Source organism: Corylus avellana, chromosome ca8 (genome assembly GCF_901000735.1).
Source record: "Corylus avellana chromosome ca8, CavTom2PMs-1.0".
NCBI lineage: Eukaryota > Viridiplantae > Streptophyta > Magnoliopsida > Fagales > Betulaceae > Corylus > Corylus avellana.
This window is the reverse complement of record NC_081548.1, coordinates 14,008,187-14,019,719: the sequence shown is the minus strand read 5'-3', so window position 1 is coordinate 14,019,719 and position 11,533 is coordinate 14,008,187.

The window sequence follows — 11,533 nt, the reverse complement described above, 5'->3', positions numbered from 1 at the left end:
AATGCATTTCATAACTTGTTAAGAATGCAACATCTACCAATGTTTTAAACAAGGAATTAAACAAAACATACAAATAAAATTTTCAAAATCATTGTCGATCACATTCTACGAATCTACACAACATATAATACAAATAAAATTACAACAATTCTTGTAAATTATCACTTCACTTGTACAGATCATACAAATAATGCACATAAAAATGTTCAACATACAAATAAAGCACATAAAAAAGTTCATAATTGAAGATAATAACCATAATCCATAAACACATATTCACTATATAAATCCATAAACTCATATTCAGCATATAAATGAAAATTCAATCAACCAAAAAAATCCAACACAAACATAAACATATTCATATCTACTTCAATCACCATTTGGTCACATTTCCACTCTAAGTGGATTCAAACCAAAGAAATTCATGCCGGTCCTAACCTGTGTGTAGAAATGGGAAAACATTAGTAACTATCATAAATAAGATAACCTTAATTACCATGATAATTCAAAAAATGATAATCTTCATTACTAACAAACCTTTAGTCAAAAGATGATTCATAATTTGAACTTGAAGGTTGAGATACATCTACAATAGAACAAGTTAAATGAATTAATAAGTAGTAAAAAGTAAATGAATTTGCAAATAACTAATTGAAAAACATTTACTTAGATCATTAAAGTTTTCCAAAAAGTCCTCCAACTCCTCATGTCTTAAGCGGTCCAATAACCATTTTGTGTGCAAATCAAGGCCTCAACGGTAATTGATGACAATGAACTCCTAAAGGAATCCAATACGTTCATATTTCATCAAATTTTCAGATCATCGATATTTCATCCAATTTTAGATAAACTGCCGTTGATATTAAGCCATTTTCATCTCAACCAAATCCAATACATCACAACATCCAATTTTACTGTACATGTCTCATGCTCTATATAATTATATAAAATATAAATAGCTATAAACTTTAAAAACAAACTTAAAGGAGGACATTTCGATGATGAATTCCCAATTGGTGAAAAATTGAAGAAATCGGTGAAAATGATCTCAAACAGAGCAAACAGAAATTGAAGGCAGAAGGCATAGATAAGAGAAATGGAATAGAGCAAACAAAAATAAATTTATTTCAACCAAAAAGAGCAAACAGAAATTGAAGAAATCGATTAATTTGGGGTTTATTGCAAACTCCCTTAATCCCATAGATGAAATCCCAATCAGTGATAAAGGAGGACATTTCATCGCAATAATTAACAACAGACTTAAGGGATAAATTTATTTCAACCAAACAGAGCAAACATGAATTGAAGAAATCCCAAAATCAAAAACAGAGCAAACATAAATAAGGGATAAATTTATTTCAACCAAATAGAGGATATAGAAATTGAAGAAATCCCAAAATCAAAAACTTAGGGTTTGAAATAATTCCAATTGGTGAGAAAACGTTCTTACCTCGTTTAATTGGTGAAAATGAACTCAAATCTTCAACAGAGATGATCGAAATCCTTGTTCAAATCGTCTTAAGAATAAAATACCTGAAAACAAGAGAGACATAGATAAGAGACATAGACATCGTGAGATAGAGACCGAGACAAAGACGAGGTGAGAATCACTATACCTCATTTGTTCTCTCCAGAAGTCATCCAGGTCCAAGGCAGAAGGCAAATTCAGTAAGAAAATCATGGTCGTGTGAGAGAGAGGCAAGGGGCAGGAGAGCGAGGCGTGGATTTCTTTTGTTACTTACATTAAACTCAGGACTCGATCATCCAAATTGATTTAATTAACTAGTCCATGCCACATGCATATGTTGATCAGGCACACACATATGAGGAATTCATGAAAACAGGAATTAACCAAGTTAAATAGCATAACATAACCGTCACAAATGCGCTAATATTGAAATATTAACTAAACATAACTAGGGCTTCAATCTAGCCCTACTAAATAAATTAGCTACACATAGAGTTGATGTTAAACATCTTCATAAAATAAAATAAAAGAAAGGAAAGAATAAACCCGAAACTTGACTTGAGAGCTCCTATTCTTCTCCTTTCTTCAAGCCTACTTATTCTAAAGGCTTAGGAGTCTATTTAAAGGCTTTAGAAGTCCTTGGAAAAGTAGTAAACCCTAGGGATTTCGTAGGGTTTCAATCCTATTACAATTTGAAGTTATAAAACCCCTAATATGGAAATAGGGACATTATAGCCGCCACTTGGAATGCCTCCTGCGCACGGGTACGCTCGATCGCAGGTCTGCGATCGATCCTTCTTTTGGCCTGCGCTCGATCGCTCCTGGCCTGGCTTGTGCAACATCTTCTCTGGTATTGCGCTCGATCGCAGGTACCCTGTGATTGATCGCAGTACCAGGGAGCTCCAATTTTTCCATCTTCTCTTTTTAAGCCTAAATCACCCAATTTTACTTCATATTCTTCCAAAAGCCTGTAAAAATATAAAAAACACAAAAAGAATTAAAATTGCCTAATTAATTACAACCAATTGATTAAAACATGTAAGATACGAATTTAGCATACGATTGCATTTAGCATATGCAACAAGCCTTTTAAACCCCTAGAAATTCCCTAGTGGACGAGTGAAGTCTCGTGAGGGTTTTTTCAAAAATGTTACCCACAAACATCATGCAAGAGTTTATGCTATTCGAAAATTAAGGTATCACTCAAAACCATGATTCTCATTCATTAGCAAGCTTAAAAAGATAAACTCCATCTTCATAATGAATTGGAATTTTAAAATTTAATTACTTACAAAAGACATGCTAAGATATCACAAGTTTGAAAACAGGGTAAAGTGAACTAGCACATAAATATGAAGCTTCCAATTATTCTAATGTGCCATGTCTCAATATCTCAAAGTTCACTGAAATCCCTATTAGAATGAACAACAATGGCATATTTGTCTCTCTCTTGTTTTTTTTTCTTGAAATAAAAGAAAAGTAAAAGGTCAAAACATCAGGGATAATCAAGACATGTGTGAAGGAAAGAAAGTAAGATGAAAAGACAAGAGAGAAAATGTTACCGTCTTTTTAGTGGCATAAGTACCACTATTGTGAGTAGATGCGCTTGAGGTTCTTGCCTGCTCAACGCATCTACTGGTGACTGTAGGACTCCTAGTGTGAAGAGCTGCACTTGAGCTCTTCAGAGTTAGGCTCAAGTGCTCTTGTAGGAGTGAGACCTCTTTGAACTCTGACTGCCTTCAGCTGCTAGTGATTGCTTGGGTTAGGTACTGTTTGAGCTGGGAATTCCCCCTGCTTCCTCTCACTTAGCTCCTTTGCCATCTGACCCATTTGCACTTCCAGCTTTTGTATGGCTTGCTCAGTCTTTGTATTGACATGTTTTTGATCAGCCATGAATTGTTGTTGTGAAGTCACCAGGTTATGTATCATATTCTCCTGTTGGTTCATCTTTGGCTCTTGAGACTTAAGGGTCTATTAATAGGCTTTAGAAGTCCTTGACAAACTAGTAAACCTAGGAATTTCATAGGGTTTCAAAACCTATTACAATTGGGAGTTGGAAAACCCTAATATGGAAAAGAATGACAATCTGGCCGCAGCTTTGATGTGTCTCCTGCGCAAGGGTGCGATCGATCGCAACCCTTGTGTACTCGATCGCAGGTCTGCGATCGAGCCTCTTCTATTATGTGCTCGAGCGCTCGTAGCCTGCTTCATGCTTTGTCTTATGGTACTGCGCTCGATCGCAGGGAACCTGTGATCGATTGCAGTGTCAAGGGCTCCCATTTTTCCCATTTTCTCTCTTTGAGCCCAAATCTTCCAAATTTACTTCATTTTCTTTTAAAAGCCTACAAAAGTATGGAAAACACAAAAAGAAATTAAAATGACCTAATTAACTAAAACCAAAGGATTAAAACATGCAAGTGAAGGCCTGAAAATGTGAATATTTTAACACTTAACACACATGAAGTATGAATATAATGGAATGAGAAATGATAGCGTTAAAACTCATGTCCAACATAAGTCCAACTTCTCTCCTTTTATTATTTTAATGCTAAAAAATACTCAGCAACTTCTCTCATCTTTTTATTTTTTTAATACTAATAAAATAATAAGCTAATACAATCGTGCTTCCCAAATTCCCAAAAAATTTTGAAACCTAATACTCTCCCTCTTCCGCCGCTCTACCCTCCCTCACCCTCTCTCTCACTCCGGCAAAGGCTCTGGTCACTAGCGAAGACGAACGAACCTCACTGTCTCTCTCACTCCGGTGCAAAAACCTGCGAGCACACCGGCAGTAAGTAGCCCCTCTTTTGTCTCAGAAAATGGTTGGGTTTTAGGTTAATACTTTCCCTCCCTTGCTCACCCTTTCTCTCACCGTCTCTGAGAAAATTGTTGGGTTTTAGGTTACTTTTTTCTGCTATTTTTGTCTTCCTCTCCCTCATGTCTATTTTTAGATTGTGGGTATGTAAAGATTGGTTGAAATGTCATAGTAAGAATTTTTTTAGTATTTAATTGGGTCATGTTTGATTTTTTATTACAACTTGATTTTTTGCTTGAGTTTATATATAGATAATCTTCTATATTTTATGGGTTTATTTTTGCTTCAAAAAAAATTGGAATATTTTTTTGGATTATTTTGTGAATCTATAGCTTCTATACGATGATTTTGACATGTATTAATGGTGGTTCTATGATTCCTTAGCAGCCCGTCTTCAATGAAGTTTATGCTGTTCTCAACCATTGACAATTCTTTTCTACGATTACTAGTGATGAGCTTCTAAGTATCCGTTCTCTGATGGATGCCATTATGTCCAAGATCATGTAAAATAGTAGGCAGTTTATGCCTTTGATGTTGGCATATTTTTTGCACTTAAAAAACAATTGAGTAGGAGTAAGGACCATATTTGATTCCATAACAGATACTTGGTAATGTATTATTGGTTTCTTCTGGCCAATTTTGGTGCATGTGTAGCATAGCAATAATATTGCACTTTTGGAGAACATATCAGCAAAATGAGACAAAGCATGACCTTGGCCCTTGGGATAAAATGCCAGTGCAGTTCTTGAGCCGAGAACCATGCCAATTCTTGAGTCGAGAACCATGCCATAAGAGCATCCTATTTTTCACAGTGGAAAACTGCTTGTAGAAGTAATAGGCAGTTAAATTAGGCTAAAAATGCTAACAATGTACAGAGAATGCATTGTCAACTTTTTGAACAATACCCACATTGTCACACTTAATATTCATCAATTTCATATAAATATTTATGAAATTAAACATTCCCATTAAAAATTTAACGTTTTTAGTACACATTTCCATCACATGTGCTCCCCAGACCAAAACGTTGCTTCACTCTTCAAATGAACAAGACATTTCAAGACCAAAACTGGCTCAACTCCAAGTCTCTATAGTCCCAACCTAATAACCTATACTTGTGGGTGTAATCATGCTTAATGTTAGCAAACATTAGCTTCCTCTACAAAAATAAATAAAGAAATAAATGTTAGCAAACAAGAAAGTCTAAATGGAGTAATCATGCCTAATGTAGCAAACAACAAAACATACGTGGAAAAAAATCTTGGGCGTTTACTTTAAAGGCTGCATGAGAGTGGTTTCTCCTATATGTGAAGCTAAGGAATCATAGAACCACCATTAATACATGTCAGAATCATTGTATAAAAACTGTAGATTAACAGAATAATCCAAAAGAACATTCCAATTTTTTTTGAAGCAAAAAATCAAGTTGCAGATAAAAAATCAAACATGACCCAACTTAACACTAAAAAAATTCTTACTAAGACATTTCATCAAACACTTGGTAGACAAATTTTCAGTACAATTTTCAGCCAATCTTTTTACATACACATAATCTAAAAACACACATGAGGGAGAGGAAGAAAAAAATAGCAGAAAAATTAACCTAAAACCCAACCATTTTTTGAGAGAAAAGAGGGGCCACTGACCGCCGATGTGCCCGGATGTTTTTTGCGCCGGAGTGAGAGAGACGATGAGGTTTCGTTCGTCTTCGATGGTGACCGGAGCCTTTGCTAGAGTGAGAGAGAGGGTGAGCGAGTGAGGGTAGAGTGGCGGGAGAGGGAGAGTATTAGGTTTCAAAATTTTTGGGGAATTTGGGAAGCACGATTGTATTTGCCTATTAGGTATCTGAATATTTTTGAGTATTAAAAAAATAAAAAGCTGAGAGAAGTTGCTGAGTATTTTTTAGCATTAAAATAATAAGAGGAGAGAAGTTGGACTTATGTTGGACATGAGTTTTGATGCTATCATTTCTCTAATGGAATCCACCATGCACATGGACTCAAGGAATCAATTCAGAGAAAGTAGACAAAAAAATTGACCAAACATAAAGTACTCACAAAATAAAGCACTTCATGTCAAAAAAAAAAAAACAAAATAAAGTACTTATACTGCATATGCACATGAACCCAATTTAGAGAAAGTACACCAACAAGATAATAAAAAAAAATTAAAAAAAACAAGGTAAATATATTATAAGTTTCTAAGTCAACCCGCCAAAACTAACATTTAAGTTTTTTTTTTTTTTTTTGAAAATTTACTCCCTAGGTCAATCGAAATGCCAATAAAATCCCTACCGTCAAAATTTTCCAACTGTTGTTAATCCCAATCAATCAATAGGATAAGTAGTTTGAACTTTGCTAGCGTTAGATAGGAAGGCCCAAGTAGTTCTCAGTCAAACGTTTGAGTTTGAATAGTATTTTATCCCGTTTGAGTGGGGATAACATATATCTATTATGTGAGATGACCGATCTATCCTCGGTATAAGACTATTATGCCCCAAAGGCTGACCAGCTGTCGAGCTTCAATGATGGCCTCCATGTGGACTTAGCCCATAACGAGTTTGATAGATCTTTGGGCCGTGAGGCCTGTCAAGCCTTATTGACTTTCGATCCATGATCCAACAGTTACCCCCAATTTCTTGGTCCAGATGGCTATGGAAATTTCATGTTCAGGATGGGTTGGTCCTCGGAAGTCCGAAGTCCGAAGTCCGATTTCCTTTTTTTTCTTTTTTCCGCGGGGGGGGGGGATCTTTAGGTGCGAACTTATGAAAATTTCAAATTCAAATCCCAAACTTCTAGTGGGAAAATTCCCTCCAATATTGATTGAGACGCTTGATCTTCTCGAGAGCAAGTTAGATCGTCTGCGTTGATTTAAGTGGTTAAGGATACCACCACATGTTAGTCAAGGTGTGGTCGTACTTTCGGTTATCGTGCGCCATCACCTGCAGTGATAAGACCTTCGGCGCATTCATTGTGCGTGTTCCCAAGGTATTGTTAGGATTTCATGCGCTTTTTGAATATCCCAACGTCGCAACTCTTCGTCTTCCCAGCATCCTATAAAACGGAAAATCTTCTTCTTTCTTCTATTTCTCGTCATTTCACTCTGCCAAAATTCCATTTTTGCTTTTTAAAGCTTCTGTTCATCTTTTACCCCATACTGGCTTGCTTCCATTCCACATGTTTTCCTCGATACTACTTCTTAAGAGTAGTATTCGTTAGGGTTTCGGTTGATCAAACGCATCAAATTCCTTTGTGTGTTCCATTCATCCACTCCGACAGTCCACTATTTAGATATCTGGACCTTCTGCTCCCGTTTATTGAACCGGCAGTTGACCATCTTTGTCTATCCGTCATCGGTTTACTGATTCGCGGTGGTTACCCTTGCATCCCTCAGGCTTTATATCCCGAGTTCCTGTACCTCATGGGTGACTGTGAAGGATCGGATTAAGATGGTGGTGAGGGTTGTACTTACCTCGCCATGTGGAAGGCTCTCTTGACCAAAGACGACGAGAAATGGGTCAGGCTGGATTGCTACATACCAAAGTCGGTGGAGCTTCGGTTCGACGATGAGGAGGGTGCTACAGTACGCTCCGACGAACATGAAGTATACTTGTATGATGCGATGTTCCGTGCAGACCTTAGGCTACCGTTCCCAAGGATTGTTCGGGAGTTGTTGAGTCACCTGAATGTAGCTCCCCACCAGATTATACCCAACGCCTAGAGGGTTTTCTTTCGCTGTGTGATTCTCTGGCCAATAGTCCTTGGGGAAGAGAATTCCTTCACTGTCAAAGAATTTTTAAGGGTGTACAGGTTCACAAAGAACCCCAAGAGTGACTCACTCTACAACTTCCAAGCTCGGCGAAGGAAGTTGGTAAATTTGGAAAAGACTTTCACCAGCAACCGGTGGTGAAAGAGAAAATTCTTCTTTGCTCGGGAAAGATGGGAGTTCGCACCTTCAGAGAAGGTAGGAGGCCCAAGAGTGCCTCAGAAAACTAGCGTTCCTGTAAAAAGTGCTACCCAAGAGCCCATACTGACCTATGAGGAGCATACTCGGACGAACAAGGTCATGATATGGGCTCGGTGTTGTGCAAATTTATTAACTCGCAAATGTACGAATCAATTATAGTTAATGGATTGCAAGTGCGAGGTCGAACCCACAGGGAATTGTAATCTTGAAAACAATTTTAAATTAAATTAATTAAACCCTAATCTAGTTCCAAATTTTTGAGAGAATTTTTTGTTTGAATGAAAAAGTAAAAACATAAGCAATTGGTAGCGTCCTTAGATCTTCTAGCCTATAAATACCAACCCCCACAACCCCTTGAACCCATTTTGACGCCCCAGACTCTCTGAGAAACATCCATGTGAGTGATTTGTGAGTTTTGATTTGAGAGAGAAGGAAGAAAGCTTGGTGTTCTTGCAACCTCCCAAGGTAAACCCTTGCCCATTTTTATACTCTCAATGTTGTTCTTATTGCTTTTCTTGATATTATGAGTTTTCAAAAGACGTTATGTCAAGCTTTTATTACTTTCCTTACAAATCAAGAAATGTTTTCAAAAGAGTTTTAAAAGCCTTTCGATTTCCTCGTATTGCATGTTGATGTGTTTTCTTTATGATGCATGTGTTTATTTAGTAGCCTAGAAGGTGTTATAGTAGCCTATAGATTTTATAGAAACCTTAAAATACAATTTGAAGCTTTTGGCCGGATTGCCTATGTAGCACCCCAGATTTTTAAAGTCTTATTTTAGAGATATTAAATTTATGCTATGATTATATTAATATTCATATTAGGCAATGATATTAATTCTTGGGAAATTTATGAGAGTGGTAATTAGAGAATGGTAATTGGTGAAATAATAAGATAGTAAATGGTAGGTATAAGGATGGTAGAATAAGAAGGTAGAATAGTATAGGTAGAATAGTATAGGGTTGGAAGAATAGTATAGGGTTGGTGAAATAGTATAGGGTTGGTGAAATAGTAAAATGAGGGTATAATTGTAAATTGAAGGTAGAATAGTATTTGATTTTCTCCTATAAATAGAGCTCTTCTCCTTCACAATTTTCACCACTCATCTCCTCTCCCATCTCTTGCATATATTCTTCCTTCTTCCGCTTTTTACTCGGTCTTTCTTCTTAAGAAAGAACACAAGAGAAACCGAGAGTGAGATGGGAAATTTAAGACAGAGAGCTGAAGAGGAAGAAAGAGAATTTAGGCGAGAGAGAGAGAGAGAGAGAAAGTCAGTGAAGGGATTGTTATGGGTATGGACCAACTGCAGCAGAACGGGTTTCAAGTAATTACCTTTGATGATCCATTCATATAATCCACTGTAAGTATTCTTACTTACTGAGTATGATATTGATATCCAATAATACGGATTTTTGTGGTTTTATAGCTTGTCTAGCATTTTGCTATATATGATTCAACAATGATTTATATTGTCGGAAATCAATTGACTCACTACTTCACAGTTTTTTGTAGTGCTTGCAGGAATGGAAAATCAAGGTAATTATGCAGTTGTGATTAGAGATTCATATTGAGATGTACAGAGATTCCAAGTTGGTTAAGTTTTGTCTAGAGTTTAGACTGTCGGATAGATTTGTATAAATACCTTGTACGACATAGCTTTGGGTATTTTTGTATAAAGAAAAGTATTTTTAACAGTATTTTTTTGTATTGATAATTACAGTTTTTCCGCTATATGAGATTATTTCAGCGTAACATTCGTGTTTATCTACAAGATAAAAGAAGAGAAATATGAGATTGTTATAGCCTAACTCACTGACCGGACGTATGCCCTCGAGCCCATACGTACGGCCACAAAGCCAAGCATCTGCCCTTAGCCTCACTTATGTATTTTAGAGTCCGGTAACCCTTTTAATAGATAGGATTTAGCATCTTACTCATAGAGGTCCTCTAGTAATGTGCATAACGATATGTCATATTTCGTTATTGTAGGGTTTTTGTGATATTGGAGGACTCAAGCGAGTGCATAAGGTAAGTAACCACACTCACAAACACTTTCTCAAAAATGTGGGTATGTCAGTTGATTGACCACGCATATGATATGAACATGTCCATTTTTTATAATAACTTGGTAACTGCTTTAATAACTAGTTGATAAGATGCATCGTATGTGATAAGCGCCGAATGTTGCACATTCAAGCCCCTTAATTTGCATATGTTAATTCCTTAGCGTTGTTATTTGTTTGATTTTGTTTTGTTTTTGTGTTTTCAGGTTATAAATAAAGTGCAATTAATTCCATTGATTTTGGGCTTAAAAGCACACTTTGAGATGATTAAGCTTAGCCAATCATAACAGAGGACCTATATGTTGTGGTTAAGTTTAATCAAATAAAGGAAGGGATTAATTCGGAATTTCTCAAATTGGAGTCAAAATCGGATTGGATTCAAATTTGGATTCTGCATATGTCTCGATATTTTGGCCATAACTTTCAGTTCAAATATCCGATTGAGATGATTCAAGCGGCAGTAGAAAGATAACTCAAATTGCTACAAATCATTAAAATGGCATTTTCCTAATTCGGAGCGCCGCAATGCCAAAATTGCCCCGCAAGATAGGAACGCAATTCTGGGCGAATCCTATTCCGATTTGGACTTAGGTTTTCTTTATCCTAATTGGACTTGGACTTAAATCTCCAAAATTTCTAGGATTACTAGGGCTTCTGGGACTCTCCTAAGCCCTATAAATAGGCCTCTAAGCATTGAGTAAAAGGACACACCGCTTTCTAGAGCTAGAAATCAGAAATTTGTTTTTGGAGCTTAGAAGATCATGAGTGGCTAAACCCCTTTGTGGGGTGTTGATGTAACCCTATCCAAGCACAATGGTTTGACTGTATTTAATTTCTAGATTTTCAATTTATGCATGTTGATTGTATAACTATGAGAATTGCTACCTTTTGATTATGTTCTTAATTATTAAATGCAATTGTTCTTAAATTCCAAAATCAATATTTGCGAAATTCTTCTCTTGTCTTAGAAAGTATTTTACTTTTATTGATCTCAAATCATTCTTGTTTTCTGTGATTATGAGGATGATGGTTATACAATGGGTTTAATTGACATATGATCAATAGGATTTGATAGGCTATGCCTAGGGAAGACAGATTGTACTACACCCTAGTTTAGTGTAATTTAGGTAGACAGTCCGTGCCAACCGAAGATGGGTTACACTTATTCATTGATTGTGTGTATCTTGTTAAAGAATTTGATAATTTATACTTAGGGAA